Below are 21,769 nucleotides of genomic sequence, written 5' to 3'. Positions count from 1 at the left end.
GGCTCCTCTGTCCATGGCATTTTCTAGGCATGAATACTGGAGTGGGTTGCCATTTCCTACTCCAGGGGATCTTCCCGATCCAGGGATTGAACCCTCATCTCTTGCATCTCTGGATTGGCAGGCAGATTCTATACCACCGTGGCACTTGGAAGCTTATCCATACTTGCCATATCTCAAATCCATTCATTTCTCTTCACCGCTATCCCCAAAATCAGTGTCAACAGGAAAGGTGGTGTATGTAAGGAGGTACAAGCAAAAACATTGTTATATCAGATGTATATTAAATTTCCATTTCCATTTACCAGAATCACTTTCACTGATAAATGCCAAGCAAATAATATAAGTCCTTGACTGAAACACAAAAAGCATAATAGAAATCTTACATTTTACAAATTGTCTGTAAAAATTTTAATAAAAATGAATGGCAGTACTGTGTAACTGATTAATAAAAAGTATATATACTTTTGATAATCCAAAGCATCACACACATGACATCTACTCCAAAATATTTCATAGTTCTATATTTTAAAGTGAGAGTTAAAAAGCCAAGCTGGGATACAAAAATTATAATCATTATCCCTGAGCTAACAACAGTATTTATTTATTATACAGAGAACTTAGACTTTTCTTATATAAAATAACATTTTATAGACTTAGAGGTTTTCAAGAAAAATAAATAATAGTTTTAAACTGCTTATCCCATTCACAAATAGTAGAGGGATAATATTTCCATAAATGATGTAAATTCTGTGTGTATCTTAACCCATAGTGGTATATCAAATTATGAGAGACTAGTAAATTATTTATCAAGAAAAATAAAATAACTGTATTGAAGAAAGACCCCTGAACATTCATATTATAACCAAACTGATACCCCTACTGTAGCAATCTCATACGATCTATCTGCTTACAAGTATTACAGGATTGCCATTCATTATCTAATTTTATTCCTCTGTGTCTAAATTTCACATTATTTTATTGTTCTGGGGTATATTAAACTATTGTATTCATAGTTTTGGCTCATATGTACAAAATCTGGGAAATTTTGAGTCAGAAAGAGATTTTCAGTGACCATTACTCCTTTTCATTTTGTGTACCATTTCTGGTTTCTCAAAAACTCTTTACAACTGAGCTTCCCTAATTCCATGCTCTCCTAACAGAAGAAGAGCATATCTCTGATACGTTTCAGTGAAGAAAGAGGCTAGAACACTGATTTATTAGAAACATGTTTTTGTCTATAAACTAAAGACAGGCCAGTATTTTATTTTTTTCTTTGTTTCTCTTCCTCAGTCCCCCTCCTTATCCCTCACCTTCTCTCTCACTTTTCAGTGTGGGGAATTTGTTTTCTAATTATATCACAAGTACATATTTCTAACTATTGATATACTCCTTCTTGCATACACCAGTAGTTGAATCAAGCCCTATTGTTTATTTGTCAAATGTTGGTCTTTTGTTTTACGACATAAATGATTATCTATGGCCCTTTGGATTGTACCTCCAAAACTTTAGATAACTGAATGTATTCTCCTAGTTAGCAGATGTCTACATGAAATCTACCAGACAGAACCATATTCTGTAAGCCAAATTATCACACTGGGAGTTGCTTTCTTTTTTAATTCAAATTTCTCTCTCTCTAATATTTAGCGATGTGTTTTGTTTTGTTTTTAATTTGACCACACCAGGTCTTAGTTGCGGAATGCAGAAACTTTAGTTGGGGCATGCAGGATCTAGCTCCCTGACAAGGGATTAACCCACTCCCACCCCCACAATAGGATTGCGTAGTCTTAGCCACTGGATTAACAAGGAAGTCCCATGAATATTCTTTTACTTGTTTTGAAGTTTCATTATAGCAATTCAAGATACCAGTTATGAGTTTTATAAAGTTTTATATAGCTGAAGTGTTTTCCTTGTTACATATTAGATCTTTGTCCTTAATCCAGTCCCATAAATAACTGCTTGCTCCAGGACATATGTATTTGGAAGAACGTAAAAGTCACGTTGTATGGCTCCCCCTCAATATTTGCATTTTCACTGACATGGATCTTCTTTCTTCTCTTGTTTTTTTTTTTTTTTAATTATTGAGGATTTGGCGTGGCTTTCCATTTTTTGTCATATTGGTAAACTTTTTTTAAACTTTGTATCTTATATTGGAGAATAGCCAATCAACAATGTTGTGATCATTTCAATTGGACAGCAAAGCAACTCAGCCATACATACAGATGTAAAATTGTGCCTATTTTTATCTTAAGCTGTCAACACCTCCTAGGACAGGACAAATAACTAAGCGCCATCTTTGCTTCTATTTTTTCTCTCACACTCCTCCTTAACCCATCAAATCAAACTGTCTACTCAAACTTCAAGACACACCCCAAGTTTCATACTCCCCCTTGCCCCAATCCTATGCTTAGTCACTCAGTTATGTCTGACTCTTTGCTACCCCATGGACTATAGCCTGCTAGGCTCTTCTGTCCATGGAATTCTCCAGGCAAGAATACTGGAGTGGGTTGCCATTTCCTTCTCCAGGGAAGTCTCGACCCAGGGATGGAACCGGCATCTCCTGAGTCTCCTGCATTGCAGGCAGACTCTTTACCCACCAACCCCCAATCCTATTTACTATCGTATCATCTGGATTACTATGGTATTTTCTCTGTTTTCATTCTTGCTCTCATGTATCTATTCTCAACCAACAGCCAGAAAAATCTCTATAATACTTCATTCCAGTTGATTCTCAGAACACTTAGAATAAAATGGAAACTCTTTACCAGAACAGGAGGCCTACCTAACATGGCTCTTAGCTCCACTCTGCCGTCATCTCCAACAATATCCCTCTACACTATGCTCCACATACACCAGCCCTCTTTTCCACAAACATGCCAAGCTCCAGCTTGCCCCGGAGCCTTTCCCATACTGTCCCCCGTGTCTGGAACACCCCATTCCCAGTTCCTCATGGAGTCTGTCTACTTGCATTATTCAGACCACTCTGACCACAGGTGCGTTATACTTCCTACTTCACTTCATTCTCCCATCCCCGCACCTCACCTCGTTTCATTTCCCTTGTTGTCTTCGTTCCTTCTGAAAGCATATTGCCTGTTTACTTTCCCCTTGTTTATTGTCTTTCTTTTAGAATGTAAACATTTTAGGATAAGGATTTTTTCTATCTTCTCTGTGTCTCCTAAACCCAAATCAGCAACCTAATATATGGTAATGAACATGTTCTAAATAAATCATCATAAATGCCATCTGAGCTAGATGTTATTCTCTCATTTTATAGCATGGTTAGTGGCAGGGCCAGGATTAGAGAGTATGTGGCCCATGGACTGTTTAAGACCGTTGTTATGTTGGTCCCTTCCAGCCACGTCACAAAATACTCTCAAACGTTTTTGTAATTATCAGTTTACTCCCATCAGTAATATTAAATAGATAAGGACTTACTCCTAACCCCTATGACAGCCCATTAGATAGCATGCATAATAAATACAGTCTTCTTTCTTAGACTCACTACTGTACTAAACATTTTTCATATTCTTGTCATTAAAGAAAAACAGAATGTGCTCTGGACTTGATTAACTCATTAATCTTCACAAAACCTAGGCAAGCTTAGTAAAATTAATTATCCTTGTTTTACACCCAAATAACTGACACCTACAGAGATTATTAGGTATGTTCAAGGTCATATATGATAAAGTTGTGGCAAGAAATCATAGAGATCAGTTCCTCTTTTATTTTAGCAGTTCCCACATCTTTATTAGAGAAGCCTTCAGTCTGTATATGAGTATCTGATTTAAACTAATAGTGATTTCTTTCATTTCTAAAGAAACAGTTTACACAATTATTAAAAACCAAAATATTACCTTAGTTCACACTACCTATGCATTTGATGAGTACCTTAAAAGAAGAATGGAGTGGAAGCTGATATTTTCTAAATTCTCTTCCATTTCTATGCTTTCAAGATTTACTCTGAGTCATGAAGCTAGTTGAATGCTTTCTTTCTTTTTCTTAATTTCAGTAAAATAATAGAAAAATATTGATGTGGATTGTTAGGAAAACTCAGTGTATTAGTGAGGCAGTCGAGTATGGAGTTTGTAATCACACAGTCCTAGGTCAATATTCCTCCTCTGCCCAATTTTAGTTTCATATCTGTGGGTTAATATTTTAAATCTCCTAATCTCAGTCTCTTCATCTGATAAATCTCGGTAATCACAGTACCTATCAGATAATCCTTTCAAATATTAACGGCATAGTGTATTTTCAGGACCTGGCACTTAGTAAATTCTCAATGATGATACTCTAAATGACATTATATCTTTACTGTATCATTATTACTATTATTATAAAAAGTAAGGACCTGTGATTATTTGACATAGATGGAATATAAATTTACATCTTAGATATTTGCAAAAACATTTTTGCAAAGTAATCACGTAGTATAAATATGCCCAGAGAAAATGTTCAGCTTCCTGGTGGGCAAGCTGTTTTCAATTACCTTATATCAAGTGTGGACATTCATTAGCTTTCAATTGTATACTTTGTATAAAACTTGTAACTCTTAATACAGCCAGGCAGGACATGACTACTAGTAATGATATTCCTACTTACTTTAAATAATCACAGTTATGTCAAAGTATTAAGTCCATTTTTATTTATATTAGTTCTTTTTTCTCTAATTTTAAATGCACTTTCAGCTATTTTGAACTTCAAGGTTTGCACTTTGGGTGTCAAACTTGATCTTAAAATCATGTAGTTGCTAACCAGAAACTAACTCAAGTCAAATTTGGGATAAGGATCTAGGAAAGTCTCAGATGCCTCAACAGTAGGAGGGTGTATGAAATTTCACAGAAACTGAAGCTCTGTCAGGCAGCTGCTCTCATATCACATGAAATCTCCTTCTTGCTTCTGTGCAAATGTTTATGGATTTCATTCACCTTTGTGAATCCAGGTTCCTCAGCAAACTGTGTAAGTCCGTCCGTCGTCCCCCCCCCCCCGCCCCCGCCTTATATTCTTATATTTTTCAGATAGCTTTCTGTGGCCAGGTCATCTGATCTGGCTTGATCTTACCACAATCTTTCAGTCCTAGTACTTAACATTACGTGATTGATTCATGCTTGGACATTACTTTCAAATTTCTTGGAGACGTAATCTGATTGAACCAGAAATTCTCAGTTATTCTCCCCTGATGTGATTATCTGTGTCCAGGACACAGTATCATCTCTAAAATGAGTGGTGTAAGCAGGGAGGAAATGATGGCATCTCCACTAATGGTTTGTTAAATAATGACTGAGAAAATGACTTTTCTTACAGGACTATTGTTTACTCTATCATGAATGTCTGGCTTTCTAGTTTTCTGCAGTTTTGAAAAACATCACATGCTAACTTAATATCAAGATAAAATCTATGCTTTCTATGTACCATATCCTATAAATACATACTGGCCATTTCTATCAAATTTCACATAATACACTCTGCATGGATCAGGCAGGAACAGGAATTTAAAAGATGCTGTCAATAATCCAAGTTATTTAGTAGGAACTGGATAAAATAGAAATAAATGGTTTGTAAGTCAGACACTTTTTAAATGAACGGGTCACTTTAATGTTAACAACTGCAAAAGCCATAGGTTGTTCGAATGGTTGATGAAAAGTCACTTGCCTCAAAATGGGAATAATCCTATGCAGTGTATGGCTGTAGTGGGCTGAATTGTGTCCATCCAAAAGATACGTCCAAGTCTCAACCCTCATATCTGCAAATGTGACTTATTTGGAAACAAGGTTTTTGCAGATATCATGAGGGATCTCAAGATAAAATTATACTAAATTTAGGGTGGGCCCTAATCCAACGACTAGTGCCCTTACAAGAAAAAGATGAGGGGAATTTGGGACACACTAGAGGAGAAGGCCATGTAAGGATTGAGGCAGAGATTAGAGTCATGTAGCCTCAAGCAAAGAAATGTCAGGAGCCACCAGAAGCTGGTAAAAGCAAAAGATGCTCTGCTAGAGCCTTCCGAGGAGCATGGCCATGCTGGCACCTTGATTTCAGACTTCTCTGATGTCTCAGATGGTGAAGAGTCTGCCTGCAATGGGGGAGACCCGGGTTCGATCCCTGGGTCTGGAAGATCCCCTGGAGAAGGTAATGGCTACCCATTCCCACACCAGTATTCTTGCCTGGAGAATTTCATGTACAGAGGAGCCTCTGGGCTCTCTCTTTTTTTCTCTCTTGCTCTTGCTCTCTCTCTTTCTATATATATGTATCTCTCTCTATATATAGAGAGAAATATATATATATATACTTCTTAAAGAATTCACACTATTTTCCAGGATCAAAAGATGAACTGTAATTAATGTACCACATAACATTAAGTTTTCAGAGAGAATATGCAGAGAGTAGGGCATATTTAAAGACTTTATGATTTTATAAAAAATGTAATAGTGTATTTCATGCATTTCTAAAGCAAGATCAGAAAAGCTTCTAACTTTCATTAAATAACTAATTTGCAATTGTAAGTTAGATCTTCTTTCCAAAAGAAAAAATTATCTTTTGTGTTAACATCTTTCAGATTAAATATTACCCAGATTTCCTACTTTTATTCATATTTTAATGAGAAGTATCATCCTCCAAGTAAATTCTCTTATATTCATTCTTTCAAACCTCTTCAGCCAAGAAGAAAACAATTTTATAAAATGTGAGTAATAAAAAGAGAAAAGAGAGACATGAAATTCTAAATCTAGTATAGTTAAAAGTAAGTCTTTCAGATCTTAAAAAAAAAGTCTCCTGAGTATACAAAAATAGAAAAATATTTCATTTTTGGAAAGATAACCACTAACCATAAGAATAAGAGGGGGAAAAAGAAATATAATAAAGAAAATTCACTGACGAATAAGTAGTAAAGTCTGTGGACCTCCTGTCCATAGACAAATAGTTGTATATCAGATATAGAGCATTTGTATATAAACTGAGATAATTCTACAAAAATTCATGATGTTTTCAAATTTTAATTTTGGAGCTAAAATGCATACTCTAATGGATAAATATTAAAGTAGAATTAACAACATTCCTCAGGAACTTAATATGACCTGAATTACCTTTCTTCCCCTCTTATTTCGTGTTATAATTGCTCATGTAACACCCGAAACAGCCATCAAAATAAACAGTGGCTCAGATCCTCAGACTACAAAGTAGTCTAGCTTGACAACTGGAAGAAATTAAGTTGTTTTGAGATGGACAGTACTTAAATACACCTAAATAAAGTTCATATCATTCCTATGTACAAGATGTACAGGATATCAGAAAACTTACTATCAAACACTTTCATTTTTTAATAATTGTATCCTACCTCAATTTAGGTTAACTTTTATCATCCTCAGTTTTTCATGTCTTCTACTACTTTCCATTTCACTAGACTCAGCTTAACTTGTATAACTTTCAAGATCAGATATCCTTATTCTTAAAACTCTAAATATATATTTCAAATTTAATACAAGTTAATCATTGAAATGGACTTTTCCAGTGACTCAGTAGTAAAGAATCTTCCTGCAGTGCAGGAGACCCGGGTTCAATTCCTGGGTCGGGAAGATCTCCTGGAGAAGGAAATGGCAACCCTCTGCAGTACTCTTGCCTGGGGAATCCCATGGACGGAGGAGCCTGGTGGCCTGCAAGAGTCAGACATGACTTCTCAACTAAAGAAGAGCAACAGCAACATCCAATCATTAAGATAAATAAAATTAGGATGAAATCAAGAGTATGCTCTCTGCTTCTCCGTCATCTAGAGATATGTCTTTGAGAGACTCTGATGCTCTCAGCAATCTCATTCAATATACTGAGTTTATAGATCTCAAGAACTCTTCAAGGATACAGAAGACAAGTGAGAAAGCTTGATGGCAGTGATAAACCAAGGTGGACTTAATGACAACTGTTCAAGTCAAAAATATATTTGCTAGACACCATTAGTAGTTAGTGTCAACTCTGTCAACATTACTGCTACAATGTGAACTTTCCGCTAATAGTATATAGACATTTTATTTCTAAGTAGTGAGAACTCTGTAACTAGATAATTCTAAGCATAATTTATTGAATGATATTTCAGGGAAAAAAAAGAAAAATAATGATTTTTTTTCCAAATAAATGCCTCAGCCTCACTGCCCTTAACTGATGCCAAAGTTTAGATTAACTAGTTTTCAATAATTGCAGTAAAAATTACACAGCCTTTGAATTTGCATAAAGGATATTGATGAAATGTCTTGAACTAATTTACCTTTTCACCTCTGGAGAACACATCATCCATCTCCTCCATCAGAGTGATGACCTTAAACAGCCAAATATGACCCAAGGAAGAAAAAGTTTTGAGAATACAGGATCTTATCTCCTTTACAAATTCACTAGTGACAACAGACACTGTAAAAGGTACTAAAGGTAAATGATAGTCTCACAAGTGCTAAACAACCGGATCATCAATATTCATCCAATGAAAAAGGGTGAGTCCCATAGTTGGAAAGCTTAATTTCATGTAATAATTTCATTATAGTTTTTTCAGAGGAACATACAGCAAATCTTGATTTGGAGAAATTCATGTAAGAAAACAATTTAGTGAATGGCCTTTGACAACTATTTACTTTTTATGGAATTGATATGGCAGTCATAAATAAAAACAGGAAAACTTGAATCCTACCATTTAAATAAATTGAATATTAATTTAGTAAATTAAGTATTTATAACATATTTAATTAAATTTTTCATTAAAAAAATTTTCTCCCAAACCCTGCATAGTTTCAGTGACTTATACATAGTTGTAACATAAGTCTTTGTAAGAGTGTTTATAATTGACTATATAGTTTTTCAAGCTCAATTAACTACATCATTATTTGCATAGCTATTTCTCAATGGTTGGACATTTATGATAACTTTTTGATAAGTCTGACTTCTTAGTTTCCTAAAATTCCTTATGCACTAACTTTATATCCTAGGAAAAACAATATTAATTTTAATGTTTTCCTATTAAAATCATGATTAACAGAGAAAATACTTTATCTGAATATGTGTAACCAGAGACACTGCTTCATGATATACTTTATAAAAACTTTTAAAAAATCCTTCTTTATTAAATTACACATTTTTCTACTTACAAAAGTAGAGATTGTAAGCACTTAGCTATGGTTAAACAAGCACAGTCTTCTATTTCATGTGAACCAGACAGTGTTTCAAACGTTAAAGGCATTTATGCTTAAACAATACATATTTGGCAAAATTACATTAAGATTTGTCTTTTTTTTAATTAATTAATTTATTTATTTTACTTTACAACATTGTATTGGTTTTGCCATACATTGACATGAATCTGCCAAGGGTGTACATGTGTTCCCATCCTGAACCCCTCCTCCCACCTCCCTCCCCACCCCATCTCTCTGGGTCATCCCATTGCACCAGCCCCGAGCATCCTGTATCATGCATCGAACCTGGACTGGCAATCTGTTTCATATATGATAATTTACATGTTTCAATGGATTTAAGTCTTTAGATGCGATATATAAAGGTCGCAGTGTGGATCCTTTTATTTCATGCAGGGTTTTTTTGTTTGTTTCTTCTGCCTGTATTTCTTTTATTTTCTCCTTTGGTAAACATCTGCTAAGTTTCTAACATGCATCAAACATTAGGCAAAACATGGTATTGTGTGTGTGAGTGAATCATGCATTGTTTTCTTCTTTTCTCTATGTGTGGTTAAATACATGTTTATTTCTAACTTATTTTAGAATCGCGCAAGCTCTGAATTTTTAATACTCATATCCAATCATTTGTCTTTTCTCCTTCCCTTCTCTTCTTTCATCTGGTATTCATTGCTATTTATTCACTTTTAAATCAAAGATGTTTTTGGTATTTGTATCTATTAATTTTATAATTTCCTTTCTGTAGGGATAGTCTCCCCTTTTTTATACATGTACCAATACTATAAGGAATATAGTATTCCTATTTCTTCCAACAGTATAAGGAAGGAAAGAGAGAACAGTAATTTTCACTAAAGAAAAAGCAAACCTAAAGTTGATACATGATTCTTGTCCAAGTAAATAAGCATAATTTGAAGGGTAAAATACTACTACAAAATTACTTATATAGCTAATTATTACAATTTATATTGCTTAATAGATTAAATTTTAAATTGATAATTAATTGAATATTAATTTACTGACAATGACCTTTTTGGTTTCCCTGGTGGCTCAGATGGTAAAGAATCCATCTGCAATCTGACAGGTCTGGGTTCGATCCCTGGGTTGGGAAGATCCCCTGGAGGAGGGCATGGCAACCCACCCCAGTATTCTTGCCTGGAGAATCCCATGGACAGAGGAGCCTGGTGGGCTACATGGTGGACTCAGTCAGACACAACTGAGTGACTAAGCACACATAATGACCTTACCTTTTTATTAAGCACTATATTGTTCAAAATCAAGCAAATAGAATTTCTTTAGAAGTCCATGGTGATCCCTACACCCTGCCTACATTATAGCACTGAATTTGGACCAAAATGAATAAATACAAATTTATCTTCAGAGCTATTCACATACATGATTTTGAACACCAAGATAAGTGGTCTAAGCTTAAATCTGCTCCCACATCTGTTTGACAGGATCTAAAATTCCTTCAGGGCAGGGATCACAGGTACCAATGCCCATGGGGCCAGACAGGAAATGTAAATAAGAGCACCAGGCTAGGATTAAGGCAGGAGCAAGTGGTGTTTATCCTGGGAAGTAGAGATTACATGACTCAGTAAAGGATGCAGCTGCTTCCCAGTCCTTTCTGGTTGTTCTCTTTCAAATAGTGGGGGCCCAGAGTTGCCAAACCTTATTTTATTTTATTTTAAGAAGAACTCTGCAAGAGGACCTAATACCATTTGGACACACACAACTCCTAGGTTTTTCCCAGACAGCAGTGGCATCCAAAGAAGTCAGGGGTGATAAAGGTCAGTTTCTCATCCACAAACTCCCTACAAGTTCTAAAAGGAAAGTACCTTTTAGACTGAAATATGCCACAGACAGACTTGGAGACAAACAGTGAGAGGCGGCAAAGAAAGGAAAAATGAACACACCATGTAACTTTCTAGAAGTCTCACTCCGGCCTTTTAGGTAGCCATGTGTGTTAGTGTGAGTGTAAATGATTACCAGCCCCTGCCTGTGTGAGATGTATTTAAAGAGTGAGAAGGGGAAGGAAAGGAAGCTTCTAATAGAAACGAAGAAGGAGGGTGGGGAGGAGTTACAGGCTCCAGGGACTGCCTGGGAGCTGTTCCGGTTCTGTGGCCAGTCACCCCACTCCTCCGTGGTGTGGGCGGGAGCACCAGCTGGGCCTGGAGCGGTCTTCGTTGGGCAGGCGTACATCTTAGCATTTTAGCAGAAAGAGGTCTCACAATATGCTCCCTTCATGGCATATCTTGTGTCTTTAAGTACCCTTGATACTAAAATATTTTACTCTGGTTTCCAACATCTAATTGCTGTATTCCTTCAACTTCTTAAAAGGGGTCCCATGTAAGAATTATTGAATCATGATCTTTGGGAGTTGAGTCTAATCATACACATTTTTGAGGTGGGAGAAGGGCTCAGAAGGGAAGGAACATATGTATACCTATGGCTGATTCATGTTGATGTGTGACAGAAACCAACACAACATTGTGGGGTATTAATCCTCCAATTAAAAATACGTAACATTTTAAAAATCCTACGAATTTTTTAAATCTCCACAGACAGTTATGAATCATATTAAAAATTACTACTCCATGTGTAATTGGATCAAACAGTCAATAAAAGGCATAAGTGGTTTAAAGCTGTGTCCCACCATGCAGGATTCATTAAGTGAAAAAGATAAATAGAGGAGACAGGAAAAAACGAGAGGGGTGGTAAGGAGACCATGTATACAGGATGTCCTTCACGGGGTCCAAATCCCCAGCCTTGATCGTTTAAGCGCCATTCTTGCAGCCCATTACCTTTATTTCAGCCTTTCTCTTCCTTTTATTTTCCTTTCCTCTCGTAACCACCGCTTGCTTCCTCCCTTTGTACAGTCTTATTTTCTCATGGTTTTGCTCACTCTAATCGACTTACTCCACTTTACCAATGCTATCACTTCTCAACTTACTACTTCTCTAAAAACTTTGTAAGACAAATAGCCCATGTTTGTACTCGATAGCTTGACTGTGGTGGTGGCTGCGTAACTCTATATGTCTGTCAAAATTCATAGAACTGCACACCTGAAAAAGATGAAATTTACTAAATGTAAACCATAGTTAAATAAACCTATTAAATTATGCATTTTTAAAAATTCTATTTTCAGTTCCATAAGCTTCTCTCTGAATCTATAAAAAAATAATAAGGAAAGGAGAAGCAGAAAATAGTGGGTACAAATTTGGTGATGCTAATTGAAACAGCATTTGCATTTGTGTTTTAATATACCTTTACCAAGCTGGATGGTTAAAAATAAATCCAGACACATAGCTTTTCTTTTACCCTGAAATTAGGACTATTGGCACAACCAATGGAGGGTGGCCAAAGGGACCTAAATTAGGAAAGAAGTGGTTAAGACACCTCTTTACTATTGTACAGTTTGAGATTGAAGTTCCTCTTGGATTGAAAGAAAAGAATAATCTTCCCCCAGCTGCCAAATTTTTTTAAGAGGAGAAAAACTACCCCTTTTAGATAGAGATGAATTGGAGTCTTTCTTTGATAGTAGGTAGGGGCTCCCCTGGTGGTTCAGATGGTAAAGAATCTGCCTACAATGCAGTATTCTTGCCTGGAGAATCCCATGGACAGAGCAGCCTGGTGAGCCGCCCAAAGTGTCACAGAGAGTCAGACGGGATTGAGTGACTAACACTTTTCACTGTTCGGTCCTCCTTTCGGGTCTCTTCAGCGCAGCTATTACGTGGTAAAAGGATAATACAAATAGTAAAGTTGATAAATATCCATCGTCCTTAGAACTGTTTCATGAGGTTTTTTCCTTACTAGAATTATAATGAGAGTCCTGGAACTGTAGATGAGATTGTGGAAATGATTCATCAGGTTATGCAGCTTTTACAGGGCTCCAATCCCATAAATTGTCTTTAATGACCTAACTTGGCTGAGTTCTAATTACAATAGGTCATGTTAATTTGATCAAGGTTTCTATGTGCATGCAGATTTGGAGGTAAAATAACTTCTAGAAATATTATTTCTAATTTCATTTGTGGCTATATACGCATGATTAATTGATAATGAGATTCCATGAGTGGAATTGTTTGGGTTGGACATTGGGAGATTTGTTTTAATAGAACAATATAAAACATTGCCATTTGCCATTTTATTTCACTCAGTGTAAGTTAAATCCTTTCTGGGCATTTATTACTTTTTTTCTATACCCACATCTAACTCAGCTCTTATTTCCTGGTTACACTGTCAACTGCTTCCATTTTCCAATAGCATGGCATTCGAAAGACAGATGCATATACTCCTACTGACTCAGTATATTTCAGTCACTCAGTAGTGTCCAACTGTCTACAACCCCACACACTGCAGCACGCCAGGTTTCCCTGTCCATCACCACTCCCGGAGTTTTCTCAAACTCATATTCATTGAATCGGTGATGCCATCCAACCATCTCATTCTCTGTACTGCCCTTCTCCCCCTGCCTTCAATCTTTCCCAGAATCAGCGTCTTTTCCAACCAGTCGGTTCTTTGCATCAGGTGGCCAAAGTGTTGGAGTTTCAGCTCTAGCATCAGTACTTCCAATAAATATTCAGGACTGATTTCCTTTACGATTTACTGGCTTGATCTCCTTGCAGTCCAAGGAACACTCAAGAGTCTTCTCCAACACCACAGTTCAAAAGCATCAGTTCTTCGGTGCTAGGCTTTCTTTATGGTCCAAGTCTACTTCCATACATGACTACTGGAAAAACCATAGCCTTGACTAGAGGAACCTTTGTTGACAAAATAAGGTCTCTGCTTTTTAATATGCTGTCTAGGTTGATCATAGCTTTTCTCTCAAGGAGTAAGCGTCTTTTAATTTCACGACCCTAGTCACAATCTGCCGTGATTTTGTAGCACAAGAATGTAAAGTCTGCCAACGTTTCCATTATTTCCCCATCTACTTGCCATGAAGTGATGGGATTGGATAGCATAATCTTGGTTTTTAAATGTTGAGTTTTAAGCCAACTTTTTCACTCTTCTCTTTCACTTTCATCAAGAGGCTCTTTAGTTCTTCTTCATTTTCTGCATTAAGGGTGGTGTCATCTGCATATCTGAGGTTACTGATATTTCTGCCAGCAATCTTGATTCCAGCTTGTGCTTCACCCAGCCCAGCGTTTCTCATGATGTACTCTGCATACAAGTTAAATAAGTAGGGTGACAATATACAGCCTCGATGGACTCATTTCCCTATTTGGAATCAGTCTATTGTTCCATGTCCAGTTCTAACTGTTGTTTTCTGACCCACATACAGATTTCTCAGGAGGTAGGTCAGGTGAACTGGTATTCCCATCTGTTTATGAATTTTCCACAGTTTATTGTGACCCACAAAGTCAAAGGCTTTAACATAGTCAATAAAGCAGAAGAAGAAGTTTATCTGGTACTCTCTCGCTTTTTTGATGATCCAACAGATGTTTGCAATTTGATCTCTGGTTCCTCTGCCTTTCTGAAATCCAGCTTGAACATCTGGAAGGTCACAGTTCATGTACTGTTAAAGCCTAGCTTGGAGAATTTTGAGAATTACTTTGAAAGCATGTGAGATGAGTGCAATTGTGCAATAGTTTGAGCATTCTTTGGCATTGCCTTTCTTAGGGATTGGAATGAAAACTGACCATTTCCAGTCCTGCGGCCACTGCTGAGTTTTCCAAATTTGCTGGCATATTGAGTGCAGCACTTTCACAGCATCATCTTTTAGGATATGAAATAGCTCAACTGGAATTTCATCACTTCCACTAGCTTTGTTCACAGTGATGCTTCCTAAGGCCCACTTGACTTCGCATTCCAGGATGTCTGGCTCTACATGAGTGATCACACCATCGTGATTATCTGGGTATTGAAGATCTTTTTTTTACAGTTCTTCTGTGTATTCTTGCCACCTCTTCTTAATATCTTCTGCTCCTGTTAGGTCCATACCATTTCTGTCCTTTATTGTGCCCATCTTTGCATGAAATGTTCCCTTGGTATCTCTAATTTTCTTGAAGAGATCTCTAGTCTTTCTCATTCTGTTGTTTTCCTCTATTTCTTTACACTGATCCCTGAGGAAGGCTTTCTTACCTCTCCTTGCTATTCTTTGAAACTCTGCATTCAAATAGGTATATCTCTCCTTTTCTCCTTTGCCTTTCACTTCTCTTCTTTTCAGAACTATTTGTAAGGCCACCTCAGACAACCCTTTTAACTTGGGGATGGTCTTGATCCATGTCTCCTGTACAATGTCATGAACCTCTGTCCATAATTCTTCAGGCACTCTATCAGACCTAATCCCTTGAATATATTTCTCACTTCCACTGTATATTCATGAGCGATTTGATTTAGGTCATACCTAAATGGTCTAGTGGTTTTCCCTACTTTCTTCAAGTCAAGTCTGAATTTGGCAGTAAGAAGTTCATGGTCTGAGCTGCAGTCAGCTCCCTGTCTTGTTTTTGCTGACTGTATAGAGCTTCTCCATCTTTGGCTGCAAAGAATATATTCAATCTGATTTCGGTGTTGACCATCTGGTGATGTCCATGTGTAGGGTCTTCTCTTGTGTTGTTGGAAGAGGGTGTTTGCTATGACCAGTGTGTTCTCTTGGGAAAATTCTGTTAGCCTTTGCCCTGCTTCATTCCATACTCCAAGGCCAAATTTGCCTGTTACTTCAAGTATTTCTTGACTTCCCACTTGTGCATTCTAGTCCCCTATAATGAAAAGGATATCTTTTTGGGTGTTAGTTCTAAAAGGTCTTGTAGGTCTTCATGGAACCACTCAACTTCAGCTTCTTTAGCATTACTGGTTGGGGCATAGACTTGGATTACCATGATATTGAATGGTTTGCCTTGGAAACAAACAGAGATCATTCTGTCGTTGTTGAGATTGCATCCAAGTACTGCATTTCAGACTCTTTTGTTGACTATAATGGCTACTCCATTTCTTCTAAGGCATTCTTGCCCACAGTAGTAGATATAATGGTCATCTGAGTTAAATTCACTCATTCCAGTTCATTTTATTCCACTGATTCCTAACATTTCAATGCTCACTCTTGCCATCCCCTTGTTGAACACTTCAATTTGCCTTGATTCACGAACCTAACATTCCAGGTTCCTATGGAATATTGTTCTTGCAATATTGCATCAGACTTTACTTCCATCACCAGTCACATCCACAACTGGGTGTTTTTTTGCTTTGGCTCCATTTTTTCATTCATTCTGGAGTTATTTCTCCACTGATGTCCAGTAGCATATTAAGCACCTACCGACCTGGGGGAGTTCATCTTTCAGTGTCCTATATTTTTGCCTTTTCATACTGTTGGTAATGGACAGGGAAGCCTGGAGTGCTTATTTCCATGGGGTTTCAAAGAGCAGACACGACTGAGTATCTGAACTGAACTGAACTTGCTAGCCTGTGAGATGAGTGCAATTGTGCAGCAGTTTGAGCATTCTCTGGCATTCCTTTTCTTTGGAATTGGAATGAAAAGTGACCATTTCCAGTCTTGTGGCCACTGCTGAGTTTTCCAAATTTGATGACATATTGAGTGAAGTATTTTCACAGCATCCTCTTTTAAGATTTTAAATAGCTCAACTGGAATTCCATCACTTCCACTAGCTTTGTTCGTAGTGATGCTTCCTAAGGCCCACTTGCCTTCTCATTTCAGGATGTCTGGCTCTAGGTGAGTGATCACACCATTGTGGTTATCTGGGTCCTGAAGATTTTTTTGTACAGTTCTTCTGTGTATTCTTGCCACCTCTTCTTAATATCTTCTGTTTCTGTTAGGCCCATACAATTTCTCTCCTTTATTGAGCCCATCTTTGCATGGAATGTTCCCTTGGTATCTCTAATTTTCTTGAAGACCTCCCTAGTCTAGTCTTTCCCATTCTATTTTTTTCCCTCTATTTCTTTTCATTGATCACTGAGGAAGGCTTTTCCACTGACTCTAAGTAAAGGTATTTTCCTTGTTTGATTTTTCTTCATAATTGATCATTTCACTGTCTGTTTCATAGTAAATTTCAGATGATCTGGCTGAGATAATGTAAACACAAGGAAATGTGACTGCCTGACCAAATGATGGACTTATACAGTAGTAATTTTGATAGTTCTCATCTCTTTCATTGTTTCTACATTTCAGGCACTTCCAAAAATTTTACTTCAATATTTTGAATATTCTTTCAAAGAGTCTTGAAAGTGGAAATATCCACAGGGAGAAATATCGACCATGGACACATTATGAACTTAGTTTCACTAGAAGACAGTGGAATGAGGAGCAAAGAAGTTGAAAAACTTTTTGCAGTTCAGAAAGTTGACTTTTTTTAGACTTTCAAGGCTTAGGACAGTCAGAAGCCCATTTACCTCTTACTCATTTCCAACACACAATAAGATTTATATCTCTTATTGAAATGAAGTTTTCATAAGTAGATAACAGGTGAAACCTTCATACTCAAGAGAGCAAGACCTGCAAGTCAGTAGGCTGGGGTGAGAAAGTTGGAAAACTTAGCAATTCAGAAAAATTTTAAGTGACAGAATAATATATGTGGAATAAAGACCCATAAAGACCAAACAGGTCAGAATTACTATTAAGATTGTGCATCCAATGGGATTTATTTTCAGATAATTCAGGTACAAGTGTGGTATAACATTTTCTAAATTGTCCATAAAAATTCAATAAATTAGATGGCTTGAAATATCACTTAACCATTTTTTTTCTTATTTTCTTAGAACTTAGAACAATTTCATTGTGTTTCCACTAGAAATGAGTTCCTTCAGTGAGTTCCTTTAAATGCAATTAAGAACTACCTATGATCTGAATAAGTTATTTTTATCAGAAAAAATATATATGAAAGTAATCAGATAATGGGATCTTAGATCTCCATTAACAGCCATTTGGTAAGATTTCACATTACTACTTCAGTGGCTATTTTTAGTATGTTGTTTAATGAATCGGGCTAAGTGGCATCTCAGTTTCACGTCTAGGTCATGTGATCACAGATGTGGCAAAGAGGAGTGAGTATTTGACCTGCAGAAAGATCCTTTGCCACAATTACCATATTAATTATATTATATGAAAACAGATTAACCTGGAAAGCTCTGATTCAGACTTTTTGTAAAAATTACCAGTTTAGCATTTGTCTTCATTCCTAAAACAGCTGAATATTTGTCCCCCAGCCAACAATCTGGAAATTTTCTTTGCTTCTCATCTATTCTTTCTCTCTCATATCTTAACAATTTCCATGTCAATATTATTTTCCATGTCAATATGATTATTTTCTTCTCATATTTTATCACTATTACTTTGAAGAACATTTATGATCTTCCCAGTATCAGCTACAAAGAAGTATGTATATCTCCTCACAAATTATGTTCTACCATCAGTTTCTTGCCCTTTTAGAGACAGATGGGTCACTTCATCACTCCACAAATCCAGTATTCCAGATATTCTACAAAACTTCCCACTACTATTGTTGGCTCTTTCACACTATCACTCCTGCTTTTCCCTGGGTGTGAAAAGCCGTCTTCTCTTGTCTACCTACTGAAGGCATATTTATACAAGATTCAAGATTAAGTATTTCAACTAAATATACTCCTAGGGCTACCTGAGCATACATTGCTAAGTGCTGGGTGCTCACAGGTTCCCTTCCCTGGGAGTCCATCCGCACACGGCCACATCATATTTAGGGGCTACCTTCTCTGTGACCAAATTACACGTAGTATGCAACTTCCTTCCAGCCCTCCTTTCACCTTGACTTGTGTTAGTTACCTGTTCAAATGCTTGCCTTCTTTACTGTACTGTAAGCTCCTACAAAATATGCTTAACTCCTAATATGATGCTTGATGCTATATAATTCTTTTTGTTGATGTAATAAGAAGTAAATGAGCAAATGTTGATTAGAATGTGGATGGATGGACTTCTTGTTCCAGAATATTGATTAGATACTCGTTTACTACCCACCCCACCCTCCATCCGGAGAAGAAAGTTCTGAGAATGGAATAAGGGGAACTATTGAACTAAAATATAAACATATTTCAGGAAGATTAAGCAAAAGTATCCAAAGGAAGGAAATTTTGTTTCTTGTTGTACTTTGTTCTTTTGTTTGTTTTTTATGGAGAAATGTCCTAGAGTTGATAAATTAACAAGTCAGAATAGGAGGAGGGGGAAAAAATGAGATAATTGATCAAAAACTACAACTGCGTAGCAGCACAATTCAATATCTCCAGTTAGCAGAGCATCTATGCTTGTCCTTGGGCAGACACATAACAACTAAGTAAATTGAAAATTGGCCCAGAGGAAACGAGAGTTATAAGACTAGAAGTTATCTACTGTCACAAGACCAACTTCCCCAAGTGTTTTAAGCAGTAACCACTGTATCTTCTCACGAATATTTGGGGTCAGGGTTTGGGGCAGCATAGTTCTCCTGAAGCAAAAGGGACATTAAGTCAGCTGCAGTCAGCTGGTAACCGCACTGGTCTTGAAAATCCAATAAGGCTTCACTTACATCCCTGGTGTCTAAGGGTTCCTCCACATGGATGACCTCACTCCACAAGGCTGGTTGGGGCTTCCTCTCAGCATGGTGGTCTTTGGATAATGGGCCTTCGTATAGGGCCACTGGCTTCTAATTGGTGAAGATAGAAACTGCAGCAATTTCTGCTGTATTGTATTGGTCAAACGGGGACCAGGAATGGAAAGCCTCGGTTCCTGCAAGAGGAGAAATAGACTCTATAATTAATAAAGTCAAGGGAAAGTCATATTGCAAGCTAGCAGGTGGAATGAAAAGTGCTTTTGTTACCAACAGTGGAAACACATATCCTGCCCTCTGGCCCCAGTTCTTTCTCTCGGGTAAAATGCACTTACCCATCTCCCCAAAATCTCAAGCTATTACAGCATCAGGCCCAGCCTTGAGGATCAGGATTTCTTTATCTAAATTGGGTCAAGATGAGAACAAGTTTCTTCAAACACAGTTATTTGGGTGCAGCACCTTCACTTCAGTGATACATGAATAAAAACCAAAAAGGTGTCTTCTCTACTGTCACCCAACATAATGGGGAAACAGAGACAGAATAGCTGAAGCAGACCTTCTCATTCCAAAAGGGGGGGTAGGAGGCACACAATAGTCACTTATCCATAACAACTTGAAAATCCACTGCGCATATGTCATCAATTCCTACTGCTCCGGGGACAAGGAGTGTCTTTTAATTAAAATCTATCTCTGCTCCCACGGAGCGGTCCTCCTCAGAGCGTGATCTCACGTTCCATTTTATGTGGCATAAAGCACTGCCCACATCTTCAGGTGAGTGGTTTTCTCTGCTTGTGTCTTGCTTGTTACAGTTTGGGGGCCCAGCATTTGTCTCTTTTCGTTTTAAACTAAAAACTTGCACAGTGACTATAAAATGAATGTGCCTTCCCCATATATCAAATTACAATGTATTCCACATCCATTCTTCTACTGATGAGCACTTAGATGCTTCTGCATCCTGGTTACTGTAAACAGTGTTGCAGTGGATATGAAAGTGAAGAAACTAAAAGTCACTCAGTCATGTCCGACTCTGTGATCCCACGGACCGTAGCCTCTCGGGCCCCTCTGCCGTGGGGATTCTCCAGGTAAGGATACTGGAGTGGGTTGCCATGCTCTCCTCCAGGGGATCTTCCCAACCCAGGGATCACATCCTGGTCTCAACCACTGCAGATAGATTCTTTACCAACTGAGCCACAGCGGGTGCATATATCTTTTCAAATTACTATTTTGGGTTACTTTGGATAAATACCCAGAGCAGTGTTGTTAGATTATATGGTAGTTCTATTTTTAATTTTTTAAGAAATCTCCATACTATTTTTCATAGTGCCTATACCAATTTACATTCCCACCAAGTGCATGAGGGTTCATTTTTTCCACATACTTGCCAACACTTGTTTTGTCTTGTCTTTTTGATAACAGCCATTCAGTCTTACTGTGATTTTGATTTGCATTTTCCCTAATGTTAATGGTGTTGAACATCTTCTCATATGCTTGTTGGCTATACGTGTGTCTTGTGTGGAAAACTGTCTATTCAGGTCCTCTGCCCATTTTTATTTTTATTTATTTTTATTTATTTATTCATTTATTTTTATTAGTTGGAGGCTGATTACTTTACAATATTGTAGTGGTTTTTGCCATACATTGACATGAATCAGCCATGGATTTACATGTATTCCCCATCCTGAACCCCACTCCCACCTCCCTCCCCATCCCCATCCCTCTGGGTCTTCCCAGTGCACCGGCCATGAGCACTTGTCTCATGCATCCCACCTGGACTCGCAATCTGTTTCACACTTGATAATATACATGTTTCGATGCTGTTCTCTCAGATCATCCCACCTTGCCTTCTCCCATAGAGTCCAAGAGTCTGTTCTATATATCTGTGTCTCTTTTTCTATCTTGCATCATTTTTAAATCGTATTTTTGTTTTGTTTTGTTTTGATGTTGAGTTGTACGACTTCCTTGTATATTTTATATATCAACCCCTTATCAGACATGTCATTTGCAAATATCTTCTCCCATTTATTAGGTGGCCTTTTGGTTTTTGTTGATAGTTTCCTTTGTTGTGCAAACGCATTTTAGTCTGATGTAATTTCATTGTTCATGTTTACTTTT

At 37.2% G+C, this 21,769-nt stretch overlaps 1 long non-coding RNA gene across 4 annotated transcripts in view; it reads right to left on the bottom strand.

Moving 5' to 3' along the window:
• LOC139034473 (uncharacterized) overlaps window positions 1-21,769 on the bottom strand; it is a 523,391-nt gene that overhangs the window by 445,753 nt on the left and 55,869 nt on the right. The window contains exon 3 of one of the 4 annotated variants that reach the window (XR_011487018.1): window positions 17,726-19,836. The exons of the other annotated variants lie outside the window; for them this stretch is intronic. This is a non-coding gene — a long non-coding RNA (uncharacterized lncRNA). Of the gene's footprint in view, window positions 1-17,725; window positions 19,837-21,769 lie in introns of those variants that run through there. 4 annotated transcript variants of the gene reach the window in all.

The sequence above is a fragment of the Odocoileus virginianus genome, chromosome 3 (assembly GCF_023699985.2).
Source record: "Odocoileus virginianus isolate 20LAN1187 ecotype Illinois chromosome 3, Ovbor_1.2, whole genome shotgun sequence".
NCBI lineage: Eukaryota > Metazoa > Chordata > Mammalia > Artiodactyla > Cervidae > Odocoileus > Odocoileus virginianus.
Note: the sequence above shows the minus strand (reverse complement) of the source record. Positions and strands in the feature narration are given on the sequence as shown.